This window comes from Camelus dromedarius, chromosome 2 (assembly GCF_036321535.1).
Source record: "Camelus dromedarius isolate mCamDro1 chromosome 2, mCamDro1.pat, whole genome shotgun sequence".
NCBI classification, from domain to species: domain Eukaryota; kingdom Metazoa; phylum Chordata; class Mammalia; order Artiodactyla; family Camelidae; genus Camelus; species Camelus dromedarius.
This window is the reverse complement of record NC_087437.1, coordinates 87233352-87245414: the sequence shown is the minus strand read 5'-3', so window position 1 is coordinate 87245414 and position 12063 is coordinate 87233352. Positions and strand designations below refer to the sequence as shown.

At 36.5% G+C, this 12063-nt stretch overlaps 1 protein-coding gene across 3 annotated transcripts in view; it reads left to right on the top strand.

Annotated features, from left to right (window-relative positions):
* The window catches only part of EPHA3 (EPH receptor A3), a 329726-nt gene that overhangs the window by 5069 nt on the left and 312594 nt on the right, over window positions 1–12063 (top strand). Inside the window, exon 1 of one of the 3 annotated variants that reach the window (XM_064496298.1) lies at window positions 2206–2255. The exons of the other annotated variants lie outside the window; for them this stretch is intronic. The gene's annotated coding sequence lies outside the window, so the exon portion shown is untranslated. Of the gene's footprint in view, window positions 1–2205; window positions 2256–12063 lie in introns of those variants that run through there. 3 annotated transcript variants of the gene reach the window in all.

Sequence of the window (12063 nt, the reverse complement as noted above, 5' to 3'; positions counted from 1 at the left end):
TTTTAAATATCAAATAATCAGTTACATATGCACAGGATTTTTAAAGGCAAAACATAGTTCCACAGTATATTTGATTTACTAACTTCAACACAAATGGAAACAGCAAGAACTGTTCTTGAGAGTTACATTTTCCAAGTCATAAAATCTTCAAGAAAATATTAATAAAACTTTCCACAAATCATCAAAACTCGATAAGTTCTTTCAGACATTTACTTACTAAGAAATCTGTGATGTGGGTTACCTTTGATTTTTGTCATTTTCCAAGGGTTTTGTTTGGCATAAATACTAGCTGGAAGGAGAAATACGTGTTTCTTGGAAGAGCACTAAAGTTTTATAAATTATTTTCTGTCAAGATCCTCAACCTTGTTTATTTTTTAATATACACATTTTTCTTTAAAAATTTTAATAAACCTTGTTATTTTAATTCCTGTTTGATAAAAAGGTTTAGAAAAACAAATGCAGGTGTCCCCTTTTTGGTTCTGTTTTCAGAGATCTGGATTTTATCACCAGGGAGGGTCAGAGAAGGGCTCTTACCAAGTGCACAAGTAGCTTTCCACAGATTTTTCAAATAAAGGGATGAATAGGGGTGTAGAACGTCCATTAGACTTTTCATCCATGTACACGAAAAACTAGGATTTGAAATTTATCCCTAAAAATTTTGAAAACCTTAAATAATTCTTCTGTAATGACTTTAGAAATAAAACCATTGTTGGACATTTATAAAATGCAAAGGACTCCAAGCCACAAATCAGTCTAGGAAGACACTCCTCTTGGGAATCAGGGTGTGGGCACATGTGCACCCCTTGGTTTCACTCTTTGGGTCTGTTACCAGCTCTCTACAATCAGGAAGTTCTTGGAATCTGGCAGAAGGTTTTCTCTTGGAAAAGTCTGAAAGTCAGCAAGTTTTAGTTTGCCTCCCAACAGCTTTCTCTGAAATAAAGGGTGGTGGATTTGCAAATGTAAAGATAATACAAAGTTGGTTAGAAAGATAGAGAGGTAGAGAAATGCAAAGGCTCTAAAACCAATGTTAATATATGTCTTTTGCTTAAAATAAAAATATTCATCACTTCAAATATCTAGCTAATCAATTTTTATTAAATCTCTGAAAAACTGCACACTTAAAAAAAGTGTGTGTTTGGGACTGAGGCGGGGAGGGGGGCGCTGCCAGCGTTTGTTTCTCCTTTCATACTTACACACTTCTGATTTTTCCTCAGAAGAAAATGTTTTATCTAGCAAAGTTTTGAGAGTGTAAGCCAAAGAATGCGTCCCCCTTTGGAAGCCTGGGCGAATGCATGTGGAGGAAGGATGGACTCAAAACCAATTCAGCAAACACAGCCTCCAACTTGGAATGATGTTACTAAACTAGAAGCCCTGAGTGTGGAACCCCCTCCCTCCCTTCACTTTCTAAACCATGTCCTGCTGTTCTAGTCAAAGCAGAGGGTGAAAATCCACATAATCCAAACCAACATGGTGAAGTTAGAATAATAGGCGAGGAAAGAGGGGGGAAACAAGTGGCAGCACTGTACAAACTGCTGTGAATAATCTTAACCATGAACTGGGGTGGCCTCGGGAGGGATGGCGGTGCTGCTTGGCTTTCGCGTCACACCTCCTACATTTGATAATGCAATGTTGATTAAATTTCAAAACTGTGCCCTGAGAAATTTTAGCACGAAACAGGGCTTTACGGGGAGTGACAGGGATGTGGCAACAGAGAGAGGAACCACCGCCCTCGCGGCCACCACACCCACCATCAGGGCGTCTTAACCTTTAACTATTATCCACCGCCAAGACCAGGCTCGGTGGTGCAGCGGGAAAACAGTCTCCCAACAATTTACTACTTTTCACTCCGCAGCGGATTCAAGAACGGATTAGAACTCAACTCCAGTCCGCGTCCCCCAGCTCAGCCCTCGGGGTTTGGTGGGTTCTTTGTGCGCGAGCGTGGCGGCGCCCCGCGGCCAAAGCGCGCTGCCCGAGCGCTGCGAGCGGGCGCGACCTCCCGGGGGCGGCGAGCGGCGGGCGCGCGCGGAGCCCCCTCGGCGGCCGACTTCCCCCGGGCGGACGGCGCCGGACGCTCTCGGCCGGGGCGGAGGCTGGGGTCAGGCGAGCGCGAGGGCGCCAAGTTGCGCGGAAACGAGCGCCGGGCGGAGGCGGGGCGGGCGAGAGGCAAACGTGCGCCCTCTGCCTGCTGCCGCGGGGCTGCCGGCGCTCCGAGACGCGGCGGCCTCCTCACGCACCTGGACTCCGCTGACCTGGAGGTGGGTCCCGCCCGGAGAGCGCAGCGGCTCGGACGGGCCGGGCAGGTCCTGACTTTCACAACAGACTTTGACCCGAGCTCTGAGACACCCCCACCCCCCACTACCCCGGCCCCTCAGCGCTGCCAGCCTTTGCAGGTTGGCGCCCGGAGTTGGCGCGGTCTCTTTCCTTGTCTGTACCGGGCCCAGCAGGTGACAGGTGCAGGACAGGGTTCTTCAGGGTTCCCAGAAGCCCCTGCAGTGTTGGGAAAGCGCCTCGTGCTGGCCGGCTAGGTTGGGACGCACGGGAGGGCCTGAGACGAGCCTGAGGCGTCCAGTTGTCTTGCTAGCTGCTGCTTCACCAGCCCCTTTTGCTATTTCTTGAATTTTCAGAAAGTCTCCTCTTTTTCAGTCTGTAGTCGAAAATGAGGAATTTTTTTTTTTCAGGTTCCTTTACAACCACCTACCAGCGCCACCTGTTAGGCCACTTGTGAGAGCTAACGGCATGTTCCATAGACCCCCACCTCCCACCACCCCGTGCACAATTGAAAGTTGTCTGTCTTTCCCCACAGCCCAATATTTGATTGGCATCGTTTTTATTAAAACAGAATTTTCCCTCTTCTGATTTTGGGAGTAAACCTGGAGTGGGCCAAGAAGGGTTTCTGGGAGTGGGGATAACGAGGTAGGTTAGTAGTCGGATGGTGCTGTTTCTATGGTTGCTGATGTATCCTTAGCGGTCTCCATAGAAGATAAAATTGCTGAAACCAGGGGATTCCAAGACTAACTGTGGCCTCAGTGTCATGCCCAATATTGAGATAACAGTTGTACAGAGTTCCACTGGTGCACTACTTACTGGACCTCATTTGATCTCTTAAAGCAGCCCTAAAATAAGTTTTATGACATCTCCCATTTACCACCGAGGAAACTAAGTACACTCATCACAACACAGCATTAAGTGAGCCAGGCCTTCTCCTGTCTTTGTCCTTTGATTTTAACCTTACATGTTTTCTCCTGTACACGAATGCCTGTATATTAGGAGATACCCTTCTATTCAGGAAAAGCACTAGCTTCTCAGTCTTAATCCTAGTGCCTGTACTAATTTGTCTTGTGACTTGCAAGAAAAACTTAGAAAAACTCAGAGTACTGGAGTGACAAATCAGACTTCAAAGTACTTTCAGAAACGTACTTCAAAGAGTACTTTGAATTTGCAGTATTTACCTCGTAAGTTATGATTATCTGCATGGGCTGGGGACTGACTAAGAACATTTGATGTGGACAGAGGGATAGGAGATTGATGTGATCTGTGATGTGTTTTCTCCACATACTCTACCTCTGTCTTCCTTTCCTGACACTCAGACACTCCTTTCCTTTCCCTGGAAAGATTTTGCCAAGAACTCCACACCCAGAGACTGTGAGGCAATTGTCAGTATAACCTGGATGTGATTTTTTAGTTTTGTATAATAAAAACAAAGCATGAATTGACTTTTGAAGTTGTCATAGAGGTCAGTAATGGGGAGAAATAGAACTTGGCCTAAAAAGTAGACTTTAATTTCTGTGGAAACTTTCCCCTTCTTAAAAGATAATTTATAAATTACTTAAGATGAGAAAATAAGTTATAAAGATTTATCTCTTCTTTCATAAAAACACTTGTACTCTATTTAAGTGGAGGCATTGAGAAAAGGTAGCTAAAACAGGGTTTTGAAAGGTAGCAAATTAAGTTGGGGCAATTATATTTTTCATGTGGGTATTTCAGCACATATGTTTTGCATTAATTGCTGCCATAAATTCTGTTAACCTGGCAAAGAGCAAAAATAGCATATTGATGACATCAGGCTTTCAAATGAGAAAGCTGCTTTTAGTATCTTGCTTTCTTCACTGGAACATGAAAAAAAAGAAATTTTCAAACATATTATCCTTTAGGTTCACAGCAAGTTAGCCAACCACTCAAGCTATTGGCACACTTTCCATGAGCAAAAGTGGAGGCTTAGCAATAAACTTTTCTTGCTCCTGAAGGATTAGAGTCAACAACTATTTTCCCTACTATTTATTTATTTTTTTAATTCACATACGACTTTGCAGAACTCTCTCAAATCAAGAAACTGTAAACTTGACTTTAAAGTCTCCAAACTGAGTTGCCTCTTTCTATAAGACCAAAATTCTTGACACATTACATGGTGGGGACTGGAATAAAGGGAGAAGCCGAGGTTAATTTTATTGCTGGTAAGTCTTTTTGATATTGCTTACCGTGGTTTCACCTTGGATTTTCTATATAGTCATTCAGTGGATGTTAATTTATCATCTTTCAAATAATAGTTAAGAAAGATAGATTAATAAACTCAGCAGAGGTCCAGTAAAAAAATAACACCCACCCCCCACCTCCTCCCTTGATAAAATATGAGGCTTTAAAATTTACTTTTTGCCAGTGATAAAGTTGGTTGGTTTCCAGTCAATATGAAGTTTACACATTCTCTATCAACCTCAGGGATGAGTAAGGGAAACAGAGAACAGCTCTTTAGTTAACATGTACTTTATTGTCTAATTTTTCAAACCTAATTTAGAAATTAATAAGAAGTCTATAGATCTTAGAAGGATACATATTTTAATCGCCTATGATAACAATCTTCACACTGAGAAAAACTTAGGCTGGGAAGCTGATTTGCCATAGCTTCCATGTAGATTGTTTGGGTCAGCAGAACATGATGAGGAAAAGTCTGTTTGCAATGCTGTGTGTGTGTGTGTGTGTGTGTGTGACCCATAGTATTGTCCCCTTACAAAACTGACATTCCCACACGGTGGCCAAAATTTTATAGATGAATATTTACCTTTTGAAATGAAGATGGAGTAAAAGTCTGCTTTTCTGAATTACAAATTAGTGATAAAAAAAAAACCCAGTAATTTGTTAAAGTTATTTGTCACTGCCTCATCTTGTTAATTTTCCCCACTGGACCCCCTGATCACTGATAATATTCAAAGATGGTATCAAGTTAGAGTTATATCCAAATTGTGATTTTTTTCCTTCAATATGCCAAAACTATTTTGCATTTTAACAGAATAAAAAGAACTGGCATCATCACAGAAACTATACATAGAAATTAAATTGGGTTGTTACTCTTTTATTAAGTAAATAAGCACCATCAAATACAGCCATTGCCAAATCTTGAAAAACTTTCAGAGGCAGACTACAAGAGGACTGCATTTTTCTCTTGGTTTGCTTCTACTATCTAGTTTACCACAGATCAGTTAATACTCATTTACATTAAATAACTCAAAAAAGCTAAACTCAGAGATTTTATTATGATCTTGACATTTCTGATCTGAAATTGTAATGCTTTGATAATCCTTTTTTTGAAAAAAGATTTCCAGGCGTAATTATATGTATATCATCTGAATAAACAAGTTAGGTGCATCTATGTTTACAATGATAGTCTCTGTTTATTTTGATGTACAACTATTTTCCTTTACTTAAACATTTGTACATTGAATAAGGACAGTTTTTCTTACTTTTGTTTATAAGTAGTGTCCAAGATAATTACAAATGTTTTAATATCTTTTAAAAAAACTATATAGATTTAGAGAAGAATAAGCCTAAAGCTATATAAAATTAATATCCCTTTAAATTTTCCTTTCCAAGGTCACCCTTCGGAACAGAATATTTTATTTTACATTTTGCCATGTTTGTGGTAGGTTTACTACCCTAACCCTAATGAAAGTTTTAGAGCCCTACATTTAATTTCAAAAGCATAAATTAAAAACCCATTAAAAAGAATTAAGAAAAAATTAACTCATTTTTCACATTAAAGTAATTTTCTTTTTGCATTTGTTTATTTACCAAACAGTGCACACCTGAGGATTAGTTACTGGATTTTGGAAAAGAAAGTTATGGGAAATGATATGTTGAATGCCCTTGAAGATAACAACTTATGACAGATGACTTCACAATGAATACTTATGTGAAAAAACTATTTTAACATTGATGAAAATTACCAAAAACTACAACATGGATTTTTGGGGGAAGATTAGCTTCCTAAAGCAGAGTCTCTACAATATAGGGAAGATTTTTTTAAAAGGTAAAGTTCGTAATGACAATAAATTAATAAAAACAAGGGGAAGAGATTAAATGATTTGCCTAATTTCATGTGGTAAGGATGATTATAACCAGGATTTTTTTAACTACATATGTTGAGAAAACTTTAAAAAAGTTTGAATGAATGCATTATATCCAAGGGACTACATTTTTATTGAGAAAAGAAATACTACATTAGAATTGTTCTGTAGTCCACCTGCTTATTCTTTTCCATTTTCATAGCTATTGGGTCAATCTCCCACTAAACAGATAACTTACATTTAGTAGTCAAAGGTCGATGATCAAGAGTTTTTGATATGATAAAAAATATTTATGGTGTGAAGGCAAAATGTATATGCTAAAGTTTGGGCACTTATTTGCCTTGAGGATTATTTATATCATTTCAAACTGAATGATATATTTTCATTTTTTACTTTTCAATCTGTCAGAAAAAGTCTTTTCAAATTAGAAAGAAACAAGGTCTTCTGTTATTTCTAGAACACTTCAAAAAGCAAAAACGTGTCAAAAAAGTACAATGTTTACTTAATCATTAATGTTCTACCTTTAGTAACTTAACATTTTGGGAAACACATTTCACTTGTCTGAATGATTCACGGTAGAGGTTGACAATGCACAGAAACAAAGAGACCTGCTATTCTAGGGACTGTTATCAAAGCCGAGGTTGTTAATGTAATAAAACTTTACTGACAGTAGGACATTCCCACTCATTTATGTGAAAGAGTTATCTCGTTATAAGAACACATTCCCTGTAGATATTTTAATAGCTATTTTCTCTGTAATAGATTAAGAGCAGAGTGATCTTTATAGTTCTCTGATTAAAAAGAAAAAAAAGAAAAATTTAACACTTTAGAAACAACACAGGATTAACATTTACTAAAGTGTCCAGGTTTCAAGTGGAATTTTGGTCTATGTTTCTGTTATTCCCTTGAACTACCCTAGTCAGGAGTACACAGACGTCTTACTGTGTGACTGTGTGTTTTGATTCCAAGGAATTCTTCTTGCTGTTGGCAGAGACTGAGATGAGGCAGCTAATTATAGTTTCTTCTTTAATTAGGACCTGTGTAGAAGTTATTCCAAAATTATTGCCCAGGAGGAAAAGCTAATAAGAAAGAATAAGTTGACAATATCTCACCTTGTCCAGAAATCTGCTTACATCCCATAAATAAGCCATTAAGATACCATGGGACAAGAGGTTTTTCCCAGAAATGTCTAGCACTACAGAACTTTTAAAAAATTTTTTCATAATTATTTTTGTTGGTTATTTGATAGAGAAATTATCACAAATTAATATTTCTATGACAGAAAATGCCTATAAAATTTAAGTTTATAGGAAGTTTTATTTGCACACAATTAAGAAATTATAGTTGACTTCATTCATGGTCTAAAAACATTTTTATAATTTTTTGTCTATGAAATACAATACTAACTAGATCTATTACAGAAATGTTTTATATATGTTTAGGTAGAAATAAATATAAATAGGAAGGCCAGAAGAGCTGTTAAACTAAGACTATGTAATCACAATAGATGAAAGTTATGTTGGAATAGATAAGTACATTAATAAAGCTTTGACTTCTCTAAATTTTTTCTCAGTGCCATACACAAGTATGTACAGTAAAAATGAAAAGCTGAGCTTTGGTGGACCTCTATCAGAAAATGCATCTTTATTTCTTGATTCCATGTTATGGTTGACCAGAGTACTACACAGAAAATTAGGACACTGAGAACAAAACTGATTACTTCCTGTATCATTTTCTTCTATTTGTGACATTTAAGTATAACCTAGGAGCAGATTAAAGTACTCTTCTGCTGTCTGTAACCTAGAGCAAAGCTACTCTTTTCATCATAACAGAAAGTGATGAAAATGATAAAGATAAGTAGTGTACAAGAAATGTGGTTGAAACAATTACAGTGATGCTATGAACAGGAAAGGAAATGCCATTATTTTTTAGTAAAAACAAGACATAATCAAAGGATGGGTTTGTTTTCTGCTGTAGTGGTTTCATAGTTATTTGCAATTAGCAATAAAAGCACCTTATAACTGAAGGTTTTACAGGAAAACATGTCAGTTATTACAAGTTTGGAATTTTTTAGCTGTTAAACCCTACTGTTCACCTTAAAATGATTATTTGATCATTTTTTATAACTCTGTGATTTCATAAAATGCAACTATAGTATTACCACGAAGTATAGATATGTTATTAAATGATTAAAACGATCTTCCAGTTCAGCAAAAAACTGTGGCATTTAATTTAAAAGATTGTTTCAGTACTGTCTGTATATTTGCAGCACTTAATCTATAAGATGTGAATATTTGTTTAACTCTCTTGGTCTTTCCAAGTGAACAGATAGCCACCATGAATCAGAATTTTGAAATGCTCTTGAAAAAAATCTTGATGTGTTAATGATTCTTTAAAACTCCAGAAATCCATACCTAAGGTTTTTAATCTGTCCTTTCTAACTGGGAATATTTGTTTCCAAATCTTATTTTAATGACTGAGTCCTTTAAAAACTTTTAACTCATTCTTATTAGTAAGAAGGGAAGGCGGTGTAAATTCTTGGCACAGACAATTCTTCATGACATCATCAGTGCCCATGAGCAAAGCAGTAGACATTTGATTGTGTCTCTCCGTTTAGATAAAGAATAGTCAGGAAAGGGAGAGCAAGATTCCTGAGCATCTTAAATCCACAATCCAGCCAAGAGGGAAAAGTGACAGTGCAGATCAGTGGCAGGAATGACAGAAAGGCTTCCTTCTTTCCAGAAGCACTGACAGCAGATTGGAGCCAGGTTACCCTATGCTTGGTTCTTATGCCTTAACTTCATCCCACACCTTCTAATTCCCATCAGTCACCACACATCCTTTTGACCAGCAAATCGTGATTTAGTGCCTCCCTGAAAGCCAGCTCAGGGAGACTGAGAAAGGATTCCCTTCCTGTTTTCATGAATGTATCCCCCTTCACCTATTTATGCATTTTATTTTCTATTCAAAAGCAGTGAGACTAGACAGAGTAAAGTATGTGAAAGACATCCAGAATTGTATCCATAATAGACGTGCGACAGTGATTTTTTTTTGCCAAAAAAGCTCCTATTTATATCTTAACTTAAATGGAGTTCTAACACTTAAAAATGTGTCCAATTTTAAATCACTGTAAGTTCATATATGCTACATTGCTCTTTGAATAGAAAACATCCTGAAATTAATGAAATGACATATTTTTCACTACAAACCAAAAATATTTGGAAATCTCACCATTAGAACATGAAATCTGGTAAGAGACAGTTTGTATCTTTGGCCATCCTAGCATGAGGCAGGCATTAAAGAATTAAACCACCTATATTGTCCCACCTTACCCTTAAGAATAATTTCCTAACTCTTTTTTTTTTGTTAAAATTCATAAAATTTGTCAACTCAAAATTGTCAGCAATTAAAACAAACTTTCCGTGTTGCCAATTGTCATTGAAACTCAGACTGCAATATAGTATCTGTACATCACAATTCTATATGCTCTGGCATTTGAATAGTGGCACCACCCGAAACGGCTATGATCGGGTCTGTGTCATTTTGGGACAGGAAAGCATTAGTAACTAAGGTGCTTGCCTGTATCAGTGTGGGGTTTAAGACATTGTATTGCAAGGTTAGATTTAGTCGATGGATCCAGAGAAACCACTCAGAGCAGGCTGACTTTCAAATTCCATTAACTTTCTCTTCTTATCTCAATTACGCTACACTCAGATTGCTGTACAACAGATCACAGGAGACTTGAGGTTTGTATGCTGGGAAGTTCCAGTCTAGCAGTCATTGACTTTAAAGTGGCTAGAATTCTTAGCTTGTATTGTTCTTATTTGGCTGTAAACAAAAGGCACCTTGTAAACACAAAATAAGTGCTTTAAAAAAGAGTTTTATGTCCATGGTTCTTCTCTATTAGGTCATATACTGATGGTTGATTTTAAATACATTTCAGAAGCCAAAATGAAACTGTTGTTAGTTTATATTTCAAGTTTACAAGAACACTGAATCTGTAGAACATGCTATAAACTCATGGTGGCTTTCAGGACGTTTATATGATGTGATCATCGCAGCAACACTGTGGGATAACCAGGGCAGACATAATTATGTTTGATAGACAGCAGAATCAGAATCATGAGTAATGCTGCTAATTGTGTTTTCCTCATTCATGCTAAATGGAGTGCACTAAAAATTCAATTTCTGAGTAAATGCAATAAATTTAATTAATCTATTACACTTATTTTAATTGACAGTGCGATGCAATTCTTTTTGGTTCAGCGTTTTTCCTTTGAGCAGAAAACAAATGCTGATGTGACTAATCCAGGCCTTTCCCCTCATCATGATCATCAGAGCAAACTTAAGACATAGTTCTTCAGTTAACAACCTACATTCCAATGAGTAATTTACTAAATGGAGACAATAGTCATATCTTCCTTGCCTCAAACACTTTTTTCCTTTGGTTATTAATATTGAAATTAAATCATCCGTTTGTCTTAGCATGTGGAGTGACATATATTCATCATTTAGTATGTATTCAGTTATTACTACACAAAAAACATTGAATCATTTAAACCCCTAAAGGCGTCACCAATATAATCTGATTTATGAATGTGGGCACTCTAAATTCTACTATGTAAATCCTGTGTGAACTCAGAGAAACCAACCTATGACTGTGATAGAACCAACAATTGAATTGGGTATGAATTTATGAGAATGAATGTTGGTAACATAGTTTAAAGGTGAGGATGCATTCTCATATTTTCCAATAATTTCCAACATTATTTAATCTGACATATTATCTGTAACATTAATTGGTAGAGGCTTTTTTTAAAAATCATTTTTCCAGACATAATTTCAATGTAATTAAGCATACTGTTAATTTCCAAACTGAAATCCTAGGAAATAATTCCATTATGGAAATTACACTGTGTAATCCATGCAGCAACTACCTTCTCCTTTTATCTAAATATGATTACTTCTCATTGGGATTAATTTATTGTAAGAAAAAAATTGTTAATCATTAAGGAATTCCAGTGGAATAGGTTAAGTTTATGTATTTTTTTTTTTTCATTTAACCAGCAAAACATAGAGAATCTAACTTTGAGAATTTTATCTTTTTTAACTTAATGGTTAGGAACTTTCTTATACTCACCTAGTGTATTTATCATCTCACCAGCTAACCAAATATCTTCTTTTAAAAAGCAGTGCTTGGAAATTTAGACTTCTAATACCTATCAAACATAATTTTTTTCTTAACATTTTTTAAGATTAATGTTTCCTTTGTAAGAAACTAATTGGGATGATTAAAGAAAAGGTAGTGCTTTTCATGCATCAGGAAACACTTTATTGACAACACGTGGACATGTTATGCTTTGCATGTATTAGCATTATGTTTTGATTTGTGAATATATGGAACCCTTCAAAATGACTGTGTCCTTTTATATTTATTGATTCACCTGTTCTGTTTCATGTTAGCAATCCTTGCGTGTTTTATGTAGACTTCCTCTACATCTTCCATTAATCAGTTGTGGGGTTGTTTTCTACTTTAGAAGAAGGATGTGGTAAAACCATAGTTTCCATTATTTAACAGATTGACAATCAACATGAACCCTTTGTTATTAATTAAACTTAAAGTATTGGTTTATATTTTAATTTCTAATCCATGAGAACTTAGTATTCTCTGTGTTGAAAATAAATCATTTGCCTTTTCTTTTAATAGTATATTCAAAACACATTCTTG